Below are 6000 nucleotides of genomic sequence, written 5' to 3'. Positions count from 1 at the left end.
AGCTCCTCTGCTGGGCTGCAGTCTCTTTCTCCCAATAGTCTGGTACCACACAGATGTTAGGACCACTACTAATCCATCTCCCTGATTTTTGCCAGCTTTCCCACAAAGACTTTTTTGACCCCTCCTTCCTTGACTCTTCTGTTTCTGGTCTTGCTGAGCCCTGGCTCAAGGCACTCGTTTTCTGATTCCCAAAGCTTCTGCAGAGGTGCCAGACTCGCACTCTTACTGCCTTCTCCTCTCAAGTCCATCTCTACTCCCTTTTTTGTCTTCCTTGTCTTTTGAAATCCAATTACTGGTCCCTTTTCTATCTTCTGGTGAGTTGGACTTCTTTTTTCCTGAATTCCCACTCCCCTTCTTTGGGAGATCAGACTTCAGTTTTCATGTTAATAGTCGGCCTGGCTCTAGTCTTTCACTCCTTGAATTAAAATGCCTCGATTGCCGGCAGCTTTCAACTTTCCTGTTGACTACTAGAGTTACTCACTACAGTTTCTACTCAGCCTTTTCATACCATTCAGTCACTTCCTGCTTTTCTTCCCTATAATCTAGTCTTTCCTGTGTTTTACAAGCCCTCTGATAAGTTTCAGTCTCCTAGCACACCCTATAACTTGTTTTTTCTTCTCCCAAACAGCATTTCACTCTGCTTCTCCTGATTTCTTTCCTGTGACGTTTTCCATTGATTTACATCGGCCTGTAATCAGCAGGTATCCTTCAAATTTTTTACTTCTCTTTTCTGGCCTTGCTGCTATAGTTGTGTTGCTATGATTTACACTTAGCACCCAGTAGAGCAAGAAACACCATGCAGGGCCAGTTCAGTTTCAGGAAGGTGTGGTCTGCAATTGGGAAGGAAAAGAAGCACCTGAAAAGTTTGAAGAAGCTCCATTTTCATGTCTGGGGTTAATCAATGCCACAAAGGCTTAATGAGAATTTACCATCAAACTCTTGCCTAACTTTTAAAAACTGCACACCATTATATACTGCTGGTGTGTAAGATGTGCTTCAATAGCATTTACAATCTATAGGACAGATGTTATAGTTATCCATGGCTTTGTGAATGTTTTATAATGATCCCATGCTCCTTTCAGAGTGGCCAAACAAATAACGCAAAGTGCCACGATGATGAGAACTGTCTAACTACTTACATAGGTGTGGAAGCTATCCATGGGGTAATCAGCAGGCATTACCAATAAAAGCTAAATTCTTAAGAATCTGTTGTAGCCAGAAAGCCTATTTTCAATTTTTTTTTCTCATTAATCCAATCATCTTCATGTTTAATTCACTTGTTCTCCAGTGAGAGCTAACAGTACTGCATAAAAATATTTTTTGCAGTAAAATGCATCTTTAACAACTTGGACAGGATACAAAACCAGATTTCCACCAGAAAAGATTTTTTATCTCCAAGCATATTGCAGCCAGTTTCCTTACTAATTAATACTATATCCACCCCCAAATTCCATTTCAGTTCCCAAATGAAAATTGATGAGGCAGTCAACCACAAATAAGCACAATATACCACCAATAGCTCAGTCAGCGCCAATTCCAGCATGGCGTGTTGCTAAAGCACAACCTGCTTTTATAGTTTCATGTCCCTTGGACATAGAAGCATGCTTCTATGATAGCTTCAAGTTATACTCACAGAGGGGTTTTTTAAGGTGAAGTTTGACCAAAGATTCTGCTGTGTAGATGTCACAACATAATGGGATGGTGACGCTTCTCTTTTCTGAGGAGCAAAGGCAGGGCCTGAGTGGCAGCATTCTTGAATGGGAGACAACAGGGTTTGGAGAAAAGTAGGGGTGCATGGACCACAAAAGCTCCACTGAACAGTTTGCATTACAATCCCCAAGGCATGGTATGCAACTGCAAGGCAACGAAGCTGCAAACAGTCCTGCAGAAAAGGACTTAAAATTACTTTTCTCAAGGTGAATGGTGCTCCTTATCAGCTGTGGTATGGATTTGTCTCACCCCAGTGCTACCAGTCAGCACAATCAATGCTGATAATAATGCCAGTGTTTCTAATGTGTTCAGCTTCCTTGAGAATGAAATAATGGCTTGTTCTTGCTGGCCTCCTTGACAGAATCTTCTTGGGTATTGACATCAGGGAATGAAATGAAAATCAATGATTAAATGTGATGGCTATGATCTTCCAAAATATATACAAAGCTTAAATGTCTACAGTGCAATCATTCTCCTTCTTCAGCAAAACTTATGTGAAATTCCCTACTGCCCTCCAGGAAAGCAAGTGTGTTTAGCAAAAGAACTCAGAACACCAAAGTCTTTGAGTTTTGAATAAGAGGACACTCCACATTCACAGAAATGAAAAAGTTTCTGGTTTAGAGTAGCCCTGTGTTTGCTCACCTTGCCTCTGTACACAAAATTAGGGAGGAAATCCTGAAGGCTTTGTTTTGCAGTTCAGAGGATATTTACAAAAGAAGTAATTTTATTTTTAAGATCCAAAACGCTGAGAAGAAAGTGGCAAAGCTAGGTGTTGGCAATAGCCTTTTAAAATAGCTGTAACAGCTATGGACATGTTTTCTTCTGTGGGGCTTATCCACAAAGCACAGCTGTTGGTTGTTAAAAAAAAAGGTAATCTTTTCATGTAGATAAAAATGCTCTGGCTCTAATGTTTCCAAATCTATTTGCTTAGTTCTAGTAAAGGTTATTTTAAAGGGCAAGTTTTTTCTTTAAGAATTTCTCAATAAATAACGTATTACGCATACCTCACTGGAGGTATTCTCAAAGCTGCTGCAAAAGCTACTTTGAGGTAATGCTCCAGAAATTGAAGAAGTCCCAGCCCGGGGAACTACACAAGAGAAAAACTGCCTTAAACATGAACTCTAACTGTAGCCAAACCGATTAATGAAATAAGAAAACAGATTAATAAGAACAGTAATAGGGACAATTAGTGTGATGGAGCCAGAAGACCCCATACTTCCCACAGACCTCCTTTTTCTGCGCCCAAATGGTAACAACTCCCTTGAAAAAGGGCAGTCAGTTAATTTGTTATAACAATTTGTTATTATAACTACTACTTCAACTATGGCTGTTTCTATTAGAACTACTGCTGCTACTGTTGCTACACCACAAATAAATGTGGTGCTTGTAATGGACACGACCTAAAACTCTCTAGACCTATGCACCATGCAGAGCACATGGCAGGTTTTATCCTCCTCAGCAGCCTTAATCCTGACCCAGAGCAAAGAGTACCAGTACCCTCCATCCCCTTCCAGCCCTTTGCACACCTTCAGGCTTTTCACAGAGCAGGAAGCTAATGCCAATAGTGATCTTTCTTTCTCATCATTAATATTACTAATGCCATTTGTCAGAGGGCACTGCCCAGGGACACCAGCCAAGCCAGGTCAATAATGTGCTGAACAAGCATGTAGTAGCAGATGTATTATCACCCTGAAGGAAATAAAACTCCAGAAATATGAATTAGATGTCTTTTTTGTAGGGCTGGGAAGTTATACTGAATGCCTTGGTCTAAAGAAAGCCTTGAGTCACATTCTTCCCAGATTCTTCTATAACGTATAGCTAAAATTGAAATTCAGCTAAACATTTACAGCAGGTGGCCGCTATACATGGAACAAAACCATCATCAGCTTCAGCAAGAGCTGGATACAACCCATGAATTGTGAAACAGCAACCTCGTTTCATTACATTTTCTCTTCATTTTCATTCAGATGGAAAACAACTTTCATAAAGTTTGCAAGGCTGCTCAGGCCATCTGCCATTCACATAATGATGTCTGGTCCTGTAGTGTTTCTACTGATTGACTATTCATCTTTTTGTGATCAAGTTTCCAACTAATAAGAATTTACCCTCTGGACTATTTATATGTGTTAAGCTCTAGTTTAAAAAGTAAAAAAAAATCAGTTTAATAAGTATATCAACCACTACATAAAGATGTACTGCTATTGTGTGCTATCTTTCAGTCAATTATCTTTTCAGTCCCCCAGTTTTCTAGAAATTAACATTCATTCTTATCCCTGCATTTCTATTTTTATTCATTCTGATTTACAGAAGCAAAACTTTGCCTGGTGGAAAACCACTGTTTTCCAGATACTTAGGGGACATGCCCTATTTTCATGGAATGGAGGAATTTCCAGCCCCTCATAAGTTTTTAGTAGATGAGTCATGCCGCTGCTACAGGTTCTCAATATATTTTCCCTGGGGAGTAAATAAACTGTTCAGACTATTACAGTTGTTGGAGTTTATTCTTTAGGGACGAGCCATATCTTGCCTTCAGCAGAAGTTGGTTTCAGCCAGGTTCAGTGTATGGATCAGAGAGTTAACCTGCAGAGTCCTGGAGGCCAGGAGACACAGTTTCTCCATCTCTTCTGTTCATTGTGTTCAGGCTCCACTAACACCTACAGGTTCACAATTTATTTCACTGTGTATAAAAAATTAACAGCACTGACAAAATAAAGCTTAGCTGTATGTTCTCCTTGCCTATAGAGCTTTTTGCCTGCTAAAAAAAATTGAATGTTGTAGCTTGAGAAAGCTAAATTTTCCATGTTATTGCCACCACACTGTCTAGACTGCCTAAAAAGAAATTGTTTTGGAATGGGCTCATATTGTTTTTAACACTGACTATTCGTTTTAGTGACTACTTTGTTGGTAGATTTTGCCGGTGTTACGTTTGTTTCGGATTTGGGGGATATCTTGAGGGGTGAAAAAGACTGAAGGCTTACTTTCTGGAAGAATTGCTTTATAAATATTAGTCTTCTCAGTTCAGTAAAATTCAGACTGTGAAAAAGTTTTGAATGGTTTCTGCCTAAACAAAGTAATATGACACGAGCTCTAAGCAGCAACATCAGGAATGACAAGTGATTATTTAATATTCAGGGATTGACCTTGCTAGTCCTCCATATACACAAGTCAATGTGAATGCCATGCATGGAGGCTTTAAGGAATCAGGTTTGGAGTTTGTAGAGCACAAAAAAGCCAGTGCTCATTTTTTTAAATGTCACTGCACATCTAGTCATCAACACTGTAATACAGCACTGCTTAGGCCATTGTGTTTCTCTTGACTTAGTGCTAAATGTCATGTTTTTCTTGAAGAGCAACTACCCTCTGATGTGTGAGAAGTCTGGCATTAGTTCTGCAAGGGGCAAAGTGCTCTGAGCTTCTAAGCATCTGCTCAAGCTCATGTCCTCCTGCAGCAGAAAATACATCCTTTTATTGCCACTTGTACCATATTAGGGAGGAAGGTGGAACCATGCAGATCCACAGTAACCCACATTTCCCCCTTGGAGTATGCATGTACACGAGATTTGTACATAAAGATTATGCTATATACTACTAGATTAATCCAGATATTATCCTGTTCTATATAAGGACTGCACTCGGGGGTAAGTGCTTGCTTTATTTGCCCTGAGGTTATGACATTGTAAGTGGTGATTACATTGCTTGCATGCTCAGCAATATCAGCAATATCACCAGGGACACTGGTGCCTGCCTTCCAGCAGCATGGTTACCTCCACTTGTTTTAGTCTCTCCTGTCCTTATGTTCTTCTATTGAAGGCACTTGACAGAAGCACAGCAGTTTGAGAACAGCATATGCAGATGACAATCTTCACCACAATCTTCTCAATACTTCCTCCAAAGGCCCAAATAAACATGCAACACATTTTCCAAGGCACCTAAAATTATATTTGTGCATGTAATCTGCACTTTCATGATCTCTCCTAGCTGAGCACAACCACATTTTTTTGAAATCATGATCTGAAGAGAAGAAAAGCACCTCCTCCATCTCATAGCAGTAGCAAGAGGAGTGGGACCTCCGCAGAGATCAGATGTGCAAGATGGATTCCTAGGGATGATTTTACCTTAACAGCTTCAGACTGTAGCCCAGGAAAACATCCTAAGATGTTCTGTGACAAAAACCATTCTGCCCTCCACTGCTTGAAACAAGGACATTTGGGAAAAATAACATTCAACTAAGTCAGGAGGAAAGTCATAGAAAAACTGGATTGGGAAGGACATTCAGAAGCTGTCTTAGTC

Source organism: Lonchura striata, chromosome 2 (genome assembly GCF_046129695.1).
Source record: "Lonchura striata isolate bLonStr1 chromosome 2, bLonStr1.mat, whole genome shotgun sequence".
NCBI lineage: Eukaryota > Metazoa > Chordata > Aves > Passeriformes > Estrildidae > Lonchura > Lonchura striata.
The sequence above is the reverse complement of the archived record's forward strand: the minus strand, read 5'-3'. Positions refer to the sequence as shown.